The sequence below is a fragment of the Scyliorhinus canicula genome, chromosome 8 (assembly GCF_902713615.1).
Source record: "Scyliorhinus canicula chromosome 8, sScyCan1.1, whole genome shotgun sequence".
Lineage (NCBI taxonomy): Eukaryota > Metazoa > Chordata > Chondrichthyes > Carcharhiniformes > Scyliorhinidae > Scyliorhinus > Scyliorhinus canicula.
In genome coordinates, this window is record NC_052153.1 from 132,799,679 (window position 1) to 132,814,176 (window position 14,498).

The 14,498-nt window shown below is 45.5% G+C and overlaps 1 protein-coding gene across 1 annotated transcript in view; it reads left to right on the forward strand.

The window, feature by feature from the left end:
- Nucleotides 1-14,498, forward strand: part of fam172a (family with sequence similarity 172 member A) — an 820,821-nt gene that overhangs the window by 788,016 nt on the left and 18,307 nt on the right.

A 14,498-nucleotide genomic window follows, 5' to 3' on the forward strand; every position in this document is an offset into this window, starting at 1 on the left:
TCAACTGTAGACCTAAAATCCGCCTACCACCAGCTCCCCATCCGGAAGGCGGACCGCCCATACACTGCCTTCGAGGCAGATGGCCGTCTCTACCATTTTCTTAGTGTTCCCTTCGGCGTCACCTTGGTCTTCCAAAGGGAGATGGACCGAATGGTAAACCGGTACATGCTGCGGGCCACTTTCCCGTATCTAGACAGTGACACCATCTGTGGCCACGATCAGCAGGACCATGATGCCAACCTTGCCAAATTTCTCCGCACCGCCACTCTCCTAAACCTCACTTATAACAAGGAGAAGTGCGTATTCAGCACGAACCGCTTAGCCATCCTCGGCTATGTGGTCCAGAACAGAGTTCTGGGGCCCGACCTCGACCGCATGCGCCCCCTCATGGAACTCCCCCTTCCCCACTGCCCCACGGCCTACAAACGCTGCCTGGGTTTCTTTTCTTACTAAGCCCAGCGGGTTCTAAATTATGCGGACAAGGCCCGCCCACTCATCCAGTCCTCCCTTTTCCCCCTGACGGCCGAGCCTCAACAGGCCTTCGAAAGAATTAGGGCCGACATCGCCAAGGCCGCGATGCACGCAGTCGATGAAACGTTACCCTTTCAAGTGGCGAGTGACGCATCAGACGTCTCTCTAGCCGCCACCCTCAACCAGGCAGGCAGGCCCGGGGCATTCTTTTCACGAACCCTTCATGCATCCGAAATTCGGCACTCCTCCATCGAAAAAGAGGCTCGTTGAAGCTGTGCGGCATTGGAGGCCTTACCTGGCTGGCAGGAGATTCACTCTCCTCACTGACCACTGGTCAGTAGCCTTCATGTTTAACAACAGACAGCGGGGCAAGATCAAAAATGATAAAATCTTGAGGTGGGGGATCGAACTCTCCACCTACAACTACGAGATTTTATATTGCCCCGGTAAGCTCAATGAACCCCCCGATGCCCTATCCCGAGGTACATGTGCCAGCGCACAGGTGGACCGACTCCGGACCCTGCACAACAACTTTTGTCACACGGTTGTACCACTTCATTAAGGCCCGCAATCTGCCCTACTCCGTCGAGGAAGTCAGGGCCATCACCAGAGACTGCCAGGTCTGTGCGGAGTGCAAACCGCACTTCTACCACCCGGACCATGTGCGCCTGGTGAAGGCGTCCCGCCCCTTTGAACACCTCAGCGTGGACTTCAAAGGGCCCCTCCCCTCCACCGACCGGAACACGTATTTCCTCAGTGTGGTCGATGAGTACTCCAGATTCCCCTTCACCATCACATGCCGGGCCCGACATGACATCTGCCACCATCATCAAAGCCTTCAACACCATCTTCGCTCTCTTCGGCTTCCCCGCCTACATCCAGAGTGACAGGGGATCCTCATTCATGAGCGATGAGCTGCGTCAGTTCCTGCTCCACAAGGGTATCGCCTCGAGCAGGACGACCAGCTATAACCCCCGGGGAAACGGACAGGTGGAGAGGGAGAACAGGACGGTCTGGAGGGCCGTCCAGCTGGCCCTACGGTCCGGAAATCTCCCGGCCTCCCGCTAGCAGGAGGTCCTCCCCGATGCACTGCACTCCATTCGGTCGCTCCTATGCACTGCGACTAATGACACACCCCATGAACGTCCCTTGCCTTCCCCAGGACGTCCAACTCCGGGGTGTCGCTCCCGACTTGGCTCGCAGCTCCAGGACCCGTACTCTTCCGTAAGCACGTACGACTCCACAAGGCGGATCCGTTGGTGGAAAGGGTGCAGTTAGTCCACGCCAACCCCCAGTATGCCTACGTAGCGTACCCCAACGGCAAGATACTGTCTCTCTCAGGGACCTGGCACCAGCAGGTTCCACACACACACACACACCCCCCCAGCCCGGCGCCACCCTCCACACCCCTGGCGCACCCAGCAGCAACCCCCCCCCCCAGGACCATCTGTCCTCCCCCTGCCCACGCCCGAGGATGAAGAAGATCTCGGCACGCTCCTGGAGTCACCAAGGACCCGACCGACGCCAGAATCACCGCCACCACTGCGTCGCTCCCAACATCAGATCAAGGCCGGACTGGATAAACCTGTGATTGGTTCTGAACTCTAAATTTTTTTTCTCTCTGTATATTAAACTTGTGCTGAGTATGGTTCTCCACCACCCATGCCGGACTCAATTTTAACAGGGGGTGAATGTGGTAGTAACCACTGCTGTATATATTAGGCTATGTATGGTAAGGCCCTGTACTACAGGTACGGGGGTAGTCCCTGCCTGCTGGCTACGCCCGGTAGGCGGAGTATAAATATGTGTGCTCCCTGTACAGCAGCCATTTCGCCAGCTGCTGTACAAGGCCACATATCTTAGTGTAATAAAGCCTCAGTTGTATTCAACTCTCATCTTTGTGCAATTGATCGTGCATCAGAGCTGTAATAAAAGCCTCTGCTTCCTCCACCGTCTCGAAGAAGTGATCCTTGGCATTATGCATAACCCTCAGCCTCGCCAAGTACACCACACCAAAATGCTCACTACTCTTGAAAAACGCTGACTTTGGCTTGTTAAGGCCACACTCCTTGCCAATTCTGCCACAACATCCTGGTATATACGAATGCCCCTGCCTTCCCACCGAACCTCCCGATTCTCCTTGGCCCACTTCAGGACCCCAACCGTTGTTCGATAGCTATGAAAACATGCTATCGTCATAGGTCATTCGCCTATGGCTTTGCCAGAAGTAACCGGTGACACAATCCAGCTCAATGTGGAGGACCTGATTCCCCTTCCCCATGAAATTCATAAACATTGACTTAAAATATTCAGTCGGCCTCAAGCCTTCCACCCCTTAGGCAACCCCAACCCCCACCTCGACCTTAACCCTCAGGCCCCTGTTGCTGTCCTCCACCCTATGCAGCTCAACATCCAGTGAGGCCAACTGATTGCTATGCAATGACAGTGTCTTCTCCACCCCCTTCAACACCTCACCATACTTCCACACTGCCTTCAAAGTCTTTCTCAGTGCCTCCTTTATCGGGACCAATGCGTCGTCCACCAACCTTTGAGGGTTTCCAACAACTCCTTCTCTTGCCTCCCAAAGTGCTTGCCAAATTGCCTTTCAGATTCGACGGCCATTACCTCCATCGGCTTATCGGTGGCCCCACCCAATGAGCTTGCTTCCACCATCTTCGATCCGCAGGACTTCACAGCTAGATAAGTTCCTCAGAAGGGCTATCGCTCACACCTTTCTTTCCAGCATTCTTTTTTGTGTCCTTTGACATCCTGTCACCAAAGGCTATCAAATGGGACGAATCTGTCCACCAATTACCTCCGGGAACCAGGTGAAAAGGATCAAAAACCAATGACTCTAGCAAGAGTTCCCTTACTTGTGACCTCCTTCTACATGTCACCACCGGAAGTCATAAAACTGGAGAATTGCTCATGTTTTATCCCTGTTCAACAATGGGTATAGGGCAGCATGGTGGCGCAGTGGGTTAGCCCTGCTGCCTCACGGCGCCGAGGTCCCAGGTTCGATCCCGGCTCTGGGTCACTGTCTGTGTGGAGTTTGCACGTTCTCCCCATGTTTGCATGGGTTTCGCCCCCACAACCCAAAGATGTGCAGGATAGGTGGATTGGCCACGCTAAATTGCCCCTTAATTGGAAAAAATGAATTGGGCACTCTATATTTAAAAAAAAAAACAATGGGTATAAATATAAGCCCAGCAACCATAGGCCAGTCAGTTTAAATTCAGTGGTGGGGAAACTTCGAGAAACAATATAATTTGGGACAAAGGTATTTGTCACTTGGACAATTGCAGGTTAATTCAGGAAAGCCAGCACAGATTTTTTAACGTAAAATCATAGTTGATGTTGATATGGCACACATTGACTTCCAGAGTTGATTGATATAGTGCCATACAAGACTTCTGAGTGAACAAAGAAGTATCACTCATGAAGTAAATGGGACAGTAGCAACGTGAATATGAAATTGACTGAGTGATAGGTAACAGGCTAATGGTTAATAGACATTTCTTGGATTGGAGGAAGGTTGGATGTGGAGTTTCCCAGGGGTCAATGTTGAGACACTTACTCTCCATGACATATAATAATCTAGACCTTGGTGCACAGGACACACTTGCAAAATTTACAGATGATACAGAACTTGGAAGCATTGTAAACTGTGAGGAAGATAGTGTTGAACTTCCAAAAGACATAGACAAGGTGGTGGAATGGGTGGATAAGTGGCAGATGAAGTTCATTCAGGAAAGTGTGACATGATTCATTTTAGTCAGAAGAACACAGAGATACAATATAAAATAAAGGATACAACTCTAAAGCGGGTGTATGAATGTATGTGCTTAAGTCATTGAAGGTGGTTGGACAGGTTGAGAATGTGATTAATAAAGCATACAGTATTCTATACTTTATTACGAGAGTATCGGGTAGAGGAGAAGGCTGTTATGTTAAACTTGTATAAAACACTTGGTTTGGCCTCAACTAGATTATTGTGCCCAGTTCTGGATGCTGCACTTTAGAGAACATATGAAGGCATTGGAGCAAATGTTGAAAAGGTTCAAGAGAATAGTTTAAGGGATGAGGAACTTCAGTTAATTAAGATAGATTTGAGAAATTGGGACTCTTTTTCTTGGAGAAGAGAAGGATTAGAGGAGATTTGATAGAGGTATTCAAAATCATGAAGGGTCTCGACGGAGTAGATTGGGAGAGACTGTTCCCACTCGTGAATGGGTCGAGAACTCCCAGATTTAAGTTAATTGGAAAAAGAAGCAATCATGACATAGAAAAAGCTTTTTCACATAGTGAATAGTTAGGATCTCAAATGCACTACCGGAGAGTGTGGTTGAGGAAGGTTTGTTCAAGGCATTCAGAAGGGAATTAGATAGTTATGTGGTAAGGAAGAATGTGCAGGGTTACATGGAGAAGGTGAGGAATAGCATTCGGTGAATTGCTTATTCAAAGAGCCAGCGCATACACAATGGATGAATGGCCTCCTTCTGTTCTATAACAGTTCTGTGATTCTAAGATCAATGCCGACGATGATTGGACAGATATTGATGCCTGATATGTCCAATTTAAAAATAAGAATTAGAGTTACCAATTTCTGTTCATATTGGAAGCCAGTGATTCCTGTGTGGCCAGGACATTGGCTCCCTAAAGCAAGTATTAGGCCCTTTGAATTGTAAATTGAAATGTTGAAAGTTATGTATGGTTTGATTTCATAAAAGAGTGATAATTTATAAGTATTTGCTGTAAGATAGAATCCTTCTGATCAGAGGTAATTTATTCTCCTCGCTACGTCACTTTAATATTAAATGCATCCTCTGTAATGGACCCAGGTCCTTATTGGTTGATCTTAGATTAGGATAAAAGGTTGGCACAACATCATAGGCTGAAGGGCCTGTACTGAGTTGTACGGTTCTATGTTCTATGTTCTAAAATGCTCAAAGGGACTTGAGTTAAATCGGCATGGCAGAGATTAGATGAAACATGCCCTGGTAATGAACAAAGAAAGGGAGTTGATAGCATGAAGGGAGCCCAATGTCTTGAGGTCCTGTGGTAGGATGCAGTTGATTGTAGACAACTTGGAGTTGGCTTGGAGTATGAAGAAACTAGTGTCCAAATTCAGAATCCATTGTAGAGAGGAAATGAATCTATGAGCCCTTTAAGGCCTTCCTTCAAGCCTATCTTTTTGACCAATCCTTTTGGTTAATACTCCAAATGTTTTCGTCTTGGTACCTTTTATTCCTCATTACACCTTTGTAACCATTGAAATATGCTACATGAAGTATTGCTGAAAAATATATGTTATTGAAGCTTTTGTCTTGTACTCATCAGGACAATTTGCAAGAATAGGGGCAGCAGGGTAGCATGGTGGTTAGCATAAATGCTTCACAGCTCCAGGGTCCCAGGTTCGATTCCCGGCTGGGTCACTGTCTGTGTGGAGTCTGCACGTCCTCCCCCTGTGTGCGTGGGTTTCCTCCGGGTGCTCCGGTTTCCTCCCACAGTCCAAAGATATGCGGGTTAGGTGGATTGGCCATGCTAAATTGCCCGTAATGTGCTAATAAAAGTAAGGTTAAGGGTTGGGTTACGGGTATAGGGTGGATACATGGGTTTGAGTAGGGTGATCATGGCTCGGCACAACATTGAGGGCCGAAGGGCCTGTTCTGTGCTGTACTGTTCTATGTTCTATGTTCTAATACCATGTGTAGAGGAGAGAAATTAATTTATCCTTCAGCAAATGAGAGAGTACTGATTGGTAGAAACATTGCCATTGCCATGGAGAATGTATCAGTTAACTGATGACTGATAGTTAATTGCCAAGCTTTGATCAAATTCAAACTAGGTAGGTTGACTCTGATTGATCAGGGCACTGCCCAGGAAATGGAATAGAAAATGGCTACCATCTATTTTGTTTAGTTGAAACAGGTGCAATGTGTGTACATGTTCTTTCTGTCTACGAAGAACAGGGATCTGTGCAGCATGTGTAAGTGCTGTACACTGCAAGCTCAACTGATAATCTTTGGTTGTCAGCATAATTCATAGCACATTCAAGATTGTTCAGCAAAGGTTGTCCAGTTGTGGAATTGCATCTAATGTTGGATACTGTGAAGAGTTTTGCAAACACAGGCTGGTTGGGTACGGTCAAATCCTTGCCTCTCGCAAACAACCAAAGGAACATGCGGTTTCATACACTTACACGTGCTAGTAGCTATATACATTAATACACAGACAGAAAGAACACGTACACACATTGCATCTGTTTCAATTAAACAAAGTAGATGACAGCTATTCTCTGGTTCATTTCCTTGGGAAATGCCTTGACCAATCAGAGTCAACCTGTCTGGTTTAAATGTATACAAATCTTAGCATTTAACTGTCACTCATCAGTTAACTGGTGCATTCTCCATGACAATGTCTCTACCAATCAGAGTCCACTTGCATTAACCAGTCGGCACTCTCTTCTCACAAAGTATAAATTATTGTTTCCTCTACATTTACAGGGGACATACAATCCCTACAGTGCAGAAGAAGGCCATTCTACCCATTGAGTCTTCAACACCCCTCTGTAGGAGCACCCTACTCCACTCCCCCGCCCTATCCCCGTAACACCATAACCCCACCTAAACTGCACATCCCTGGACATGCGGGGGTAATTCTATCATGGTCAATCCACCAAATCTGCACATCTTTGGACAGTGGGAGGAACCTGGCAGAAACCCACGCAGACACGGGGAGAAAGTGCAAGCTCCACAGTCATCCAACGCCGGAATCAAATCAGGGTCCCTGGGTCTGTGAGGCGAACCACTGTGCCACCTTGCTGCTGAATATATTTGGTATTCTTGCAAGTTGTCCTGATGAGTACAAGACAAAAAACTTCAACAACATGTATCCTTTCTCAGCAATACTCAATTTCTGTACTACCAAATGATTATTGGCATGCTGTGCAAAATGAAGCTGCTGTAATTAAGTGATAGATACCTATTAAGGTCACCAGAAAAGGCTTGGGCTTGTCCATTCAAATGAAAGTACATTTTTAACATTGTAAAATATCAATATTACTGCCAAACAACTTATCTGGCATTGAAAATCAACTTTCACAAATATGTAATTATTGTTGGAAATTTAAAATAATAAAAAGGGTTTAATAAAATTCATATTTTAATTATTCTGACCATTTAATCGCCTTCTCTTACTTTAATCTTTCTTTATTTTGCTTTTATTTACATTTATTTGGCAATGAATTAAATATTCCATCTGGCATTCTTGGTTCAGATTCTGCGTTGCTCATTTAACAATTCTTCAACCTGATTGATTTGATTGGTTAAGGGAGATATATTGCTTTTCACCTTGTTCACACTGGTCCCAGATCTCCTTAACGGGCATTGTGCTGAAACAGCTCTCCAATTACAGCAAATGCCAATGTAAGATCCCATAAAAAGTCAAGATGCATTTGTAACAACCAGCTGGCACAATTATTTTACTCCTGGGAGCAAAATCCAGCCGAGTATGATATAGGGGAATCCTATCAAGAGCAAGAGATTAGGAGGCAGATAAATAATTACCAAGTAAATTACTTTGTATATACAAATGGTTCAGCCAATTTTTATTCCCTAACAGACATAATTGGAACTGATAAAATGTTGCATAACAGTATGACATCAGGGGCGGGATTCTCTGACCCCCCCCCACCGGATCGAAGAATCGCCAGGGGGGGGCGGCGTGAATCCCGCCCCCACCAGCTGCCGAATTCTCCGGCACCGGAGATTTGGCTGGGGTGGGAATTGCGCCGCGCCGGTCGGGGGCCACTGGCAGCAGCCCCACTGGCGATTCTCCGGCCCGCGATGGGCCGAGTGGCTGCCCATTTTTTGCCGGTCCCGCCGGCGTAAATTAGAGTAGGTCCTTACCGGCGGGACCTGGCGGTGCAGGCGGCCTCTGCGGTTCTTGGGGGGGTGAGGGGGATCTGGCCCCAGTAGTTGCCGCCACGGTGGCCTGGCCCGCGATCGAGGCCCACCGATCCTCGGGCAGGCCTGTGCCGCGGGGGCACTCTATTCTTCTGCACCGGGAACTGTAGCAGTCCGCCATTGCATGCGCGGGAATGATGCCAGCACACGCTAACGCTCCCGTGCATGTGCCAACTCGCGCCGGCCGACGGAGGCCCTTCGGCCGGCCGGCACGGCGCAAACCACTCCGGGGTCAGTGTAGCCCCTGAAGGTACGAAGGACTCCGCACCTTTGGGGCGGCCCGACGCCGAAGTGGTTCACGCCACCCCTTCCCACTGGAGTTGCCCGCCCCGCCGATTATGGCAGAATCCCGCCCCAGGATACAAAAGCAAAATAATGCAGATGCTGGAAATCTGACATCAGAATGTTGTCAACAAAAAGGTTTTATATACTGAGTATGATCTTACAGATATAGAGTTTTTATAGCAAGGAAAGAGGGCCTTCGGCCCATTGCGTCTGCAGTGTCTCTCCAGCACCTATCTCCTCTAATCCCATTTTCCAGCACTTGACCCATAGCCTTGTATGCAATGGCATTTCAAGTGCTCAGTTAAATACTGAAATGTTTTGAGGGTTCCTGTCTCTACCTCGCTTTCAGGCAGTGAGTTCCAGATTCCAACCACCCTCTGGGTGAAAACGATTTTCCTCATATCCCCTCTAAACCTCCTGCCCCTTACCTTAAATCTATGCCCCCTGGTTATTGACCCCTCTGCTAATGGGAAATGTTGCTTCTTATTCAACCCATCTATGCCCCTCATAATTTTATACACCTCAATCAGATCCCCCCTCAGCCTACTCTACTCCAAACAATCCCGCCCTGTCCAGTCTCTCTTGATAGCTGAAACACTCTAACCCAGCAATATTCTGGTGAATCTCCTTGTGAATTGATTGTGGATAGTTTTTAACAGCATGACTGTTTTCCTAAACTGTACACACAGGCTTTGTTTGAAACATGTCTTGGAAAGAATGACATTAATAGAAGATTTTGTCATCGTAATATAATACTTTAAACTTCTTAAGGATCACATTGTTGACATTCTGATATTTGCTGATGGTTTTTACTTCATCCAAATGACAGATTGCAAACATGCATTTCATGAACTGTTGTTTAAATTGGATCTATTAATCTAGCAGTTCTGTTTTTGCAGCAGCATTTGCTAATGCACTTGAATTATTTATCTATATTGGTGTTTGTCAGCTTTACTGTTTGAAACTGTTAATTTTCCGATTCTGAATCCAGTTTTATTATGATGAATAAAAGTCATATCCAGTGACTGAAGCAGAATCACACTGACTAACCATTAAACTGGGCTTTGATCAGTTTGTGACAACCTTAAACCATGCTACATAGTGAATGGAGAGCCTTTGATAACTGAGATGTCCCTTACTAGCCAAAAGTGTGAGTAGTGTACAAAAAACAGTGACAAGATGCCTAACAAAAGCCATGTTCAAGCATACCTACAAATCGTTTCATTTATTCAATAGATCTTTAATTGGTCACATCAGATCATAATCTTGAAATCATTAGTTACCTCTAAATGGTTATCTTTACCACTTTTACTGACCTACCTCTTGTCATAAACATTCATTTTTTTTTAATAAATTTAGATTACCCAATTATTTTTTCCAATTAAGGGGCAATTTAGCGTGACCAATCCACCTACTTTGCACATTTTTGGGTTGTGGGGGCGAAACCCACGCAGACACGGGGAGAATGTGCAAACTCCACACAGACAGTGACCCAGAGCCGGGATCGAACCTGGGACCTCAGCGCTGTGAGGCGGTTGTGCTAACCACTAGGCCACCGTGCTGCCCTCATAAACATTCATAGTCCTGTTTAATAACCATGTTCACTCTATGCATGTTTGGATTTTCCGCACAAGTAAGCACTTTTTAAAAAGTGAAATATAATTGCTAACTGTTGTAAAATAAATTAGGTAATCCTAGTTGTACTTCAGCCATGACCTAAAGTACTATTCATGTAGGCCCACCTTCTCAATCTTTTCCCTTGCCTGAGGTGTAGTGATCCTCAGGTTAAACGATCACCAATCAGCTCTCCCCTTCAAAGGGGAAAGCAGCCTCTGGTCATCTGGGACTATGGCGACTTTACCTTTATCTAAAGCACTGTTTAACTACTCCATTCACTGCTGGTATTTAGAGCACTTGAAATCTTTTAAATTAAAAGCATTATATAATAAGTAAAATATATAAATAAAATAAATAATATATAAATAAAAATTAAGTTTAAAAAAGAGATGGCTATGATTTTTCTTTATTCATTAACTTACAAATTCTAAGAGTAACGCTAGAAAAGCAATGGAAGACATTATAAGGAGCAGAAATGCATGAACTAATTTTCATTTATACTATACAATGCCCCAATGTCCCCATCAGCAACTTTTGCCTTTTGACATCTTTGCATTGGAAAGATGGAGGCTGAGGGGAGATCTGATTGCGGTCTACAAAATTACGAGAGGTATAGACAGGGTGAAGAGACAGAAGTGTTTTCCCAGGGTGGAAGACTCAATTACAAGGGGGCACAAGTTCAAGGTGAAAGGGGGAAAGTTTAGGGGAGATATGCGAGGAAAGTTTTTCTTGCAGAGGATGCAGTGCCTGGAAAGCATTGCCAGTGGAGGTGATGGAGGCAGGCACGATAGCAACGTTTAAGATGTATCTTGAAAGACACATGAACGGACAGGGAATGGAGGGATGCAAATTGTTTGGGCAATAAGTAGTAGGTATAAATACGGAATCTGGATCGGCGCAGGCTTGGTGGGCTGAAGGGCCTGTTACTGTTCTGTAATGTTCTTTGTTCATTGTCCCAATGAGTTAAGAAAGAACAGAATGGCTTGTATTTGTGCAACAACTTCCACAACATAAGGATGTCCTAAAGCGTTTTCCAGCAAATAAAATACTTTTGAATTGTAGTCCTTGTTATGAAGTAGAAAATGAGGCAGACAATTTGTACATTGCAAGCTCCCAAAAACATCACCGTGATAATGGCTAGGTCTTGTTGTTTTGGAAACTGACTGCTTCAGTACCTGTCAAACTGGGCAATCAATGGAAGGAAGGTTTTGATGATGCAGCTGAAGATGTTTGATCTTAGGACAGTACCATGAGGAGCTCCTGCAGTGATGCCCAGGGCCTCAAAGAACCCCATCTATATTCCTTTGTGCTGGGTATTAATCCAATGAATGGAGAGTTTTCTATCTGATCCCATTGACTTAAATTTTCCTCGGGTTCCTTGATCCCACACTGGGTCAAATGCTGCCTTGATATCAAGGGCAGTCACTTTCACCTCACCTCTTCAATCCAACTGTTTGTTCAAGCTTGGACCAAGGCTTCTATGAGATCAGAAGCAAAGTGACTCTGGTGGACCAAGCATCAGATTGGTAGGATGTGAGTTTATTCCCACAATCCTTCAACAGAGATCATACAAAAGGAGTGTGTGTGTGCGTGTGTGTGTGTGGGTGGGGGAGGGGGGGGGGGGTGGCAAGTAAGGCTATCACCTTGTTTGCTGTCATCCACTTTTGTTATACAGCTTCAACAAAGACCAGGAAAGCAAGTCTGCAGTTTACTCCTCACAATCAACATTAATAATCTACCAAGGGAAGTTCCTGCGATTAGGGGCGGTGGTGTGGTATTGTCATAGAAGCATAGAATTTACAGTGCAGAAGGAGGCCATCCGGCCCATCGAGTCTGCACCGGCCCTTGGAAAGAGCACCCTACCTAAGCCCACACCTCCACCCAATTCCAGTAACCCCACATAAGCTTTTTTGGGGACACTGAGGACAATTTAGGATAGTCAATCCACATAACCTGCACATCTTTGGACTGTGAGAGGAAACTGGAGCACCAGGAGGAAACCCACATAGACACGGGGAGAAAGTGCAAACCCCGCACAGTGACCCAATCCGAGAATCGAACCTGGGACCCTGGAGCTGTGAAGCAACTGTGATAACGACTGTGCTACTGTGCCCCCCAAAAGTAGTCACTGGACTACTAATCCAGACACCCAGGGTAATGCTCTGGGGACCTGAATTTGAATCCCACTACGGCAGGTGGTGAAATTTGAATTCATTAAAAGTCTGCAAAGTCTAACAATGACCAGACCATCAAACCATTGTTCATTGTCATGAACACCCCTTTGGTTCACTGATGTCCTTTAGGGAATGGAATTTGCCATCCTTACCTGATCTGGCCTACATGTGATGTCAGATCCACAGCAATGAAGTTGACTTTTAAATGCCCTCTGAAATGGCCAAGGAAGCCACTCACTTCAAAGGCAACAAATGCTGGCCCCAGCAACGCCCACAACTGATTGCTTAAAAACATCTTAGCATTCTTTGAGACAGGGATTAAACAAAGCTTCTTTTGTAAACTCACAAAATGACTGTGAAATGACAATGGTGACTTTTCAACCCTTTGGTAAAGCCTTCCCTCGATCACCAATGTTGCCTTATGCTGCCGCAAGTTGATTTATTTTCTTTGTAGGGAAGTATCATAGAGTCACTACAGTGGAGAAGGAGGCCATTTGGCCCATTGCGTCTGCATTGATCCTCTGAGAGCACCCTACTTTGGCCCATTTCCCCACCCTATCCCAGTAACCCCATCTAACCTCTTGTGCACTAAGGGGTAATTTAGCATGGCCAATCCACCTAACCTACAGATCTTTGGACAGTGGGTGGAAACTGGAGCACCCAGACACAGGGAGAACATACAAACTCCACACAGACACTCATCTAAGGTTGGAATTGAACCCAGGTCCCTAGCGCTGTGTGGTAGCAGTGCTAGCCACTGTGCCATTGTACCGCCCGTCTTCTGTCATTGTAAACACTCAGCAGCAGGTCTGTTCAAAATGGAGTGAAGCAATAAAAACAATATGAAATCAGAAAGGCTATATAAAGGTGTTGCAATGGAAGGCGTGAATAGAAATTCGCAGTAACTTCAGACACCTTCACCTTCCTGCTTCCACGGTCCAAAATGATTGACACATTCAGGAATAAATCAAGATGGTTGTATGTTGCTCTTTCTCACAAAAGAAGCAATTTATTTTGAATTGAATTTGGCACCATAGTGCCAACTTTATAAATGCGCATTACTGGCAAGCAGTCTCACCCGCCAGCTGTGCATATTATGGGCATTGAATCAGCATGGAACCTAATCAATGCAAAGGCATTACAGAACCCACAATGTTCTGCTATCTACAGCCAGCATGTGAAGCTCCCTTCCATAGTTCACATTTGGAAAATTATACCTGAATCGCTTCATCATCATATATTTAGGAAGAAAAAGAGTCCATTGCACATCGCAAACTTACTCTCCTCTCAGTAATCATACCAATCTATTAGTCTTATTACCATATTCCCAGATCTTTCTACCACCAGAAACATGTTCAAATGTCTTTCACATATACTGTCAGTTTCAATGGCTATTTGGGGCGGAAAGATTCATTTGCAGCACCGCCACTATCTCAGAGCAAATCGAATCACAAATCTGCTCTATATGGTATCTATGTATCAAAACAGACTGGAATAGTTTTTGCTCCCCATGGGAATAGGATGCCAGACAGGCATATGATTGGGTGCCATGTCAGCAATGCAACTGCCGCAGGTATTTTACCACACCGGGGAAGACATTTAGCAGCCCTCTCCCCTGTGGAACAAATTAACTCCTTAATTGGGCAATTAATGGCCTTTAAGGGCCTCCTCCCATTATCATTGGCATTTTACCTGCAGTGGAGGAGGCTGGCGCCAAGTGTCCAGAGAACCCTGTATCAGTAAATTTCATTTTTAAACATTCTATATCCTCCTCTGTACTCATGAAAAGTGTTTTATCAAAAGGAGCAATGAACTTTTATTAATCATATGTCTCGAGACTGGAAGATAGGCAGATCGTAATTTTGATAGATCTTAATTTAGAACAATCTTTGTATATAACTGACAGCAAGCTGACACATTGGCCATGCAGTAGTTACACCTGACATCTCTTAAGTTTATGAGCAAATCAATGTGACCTACAATT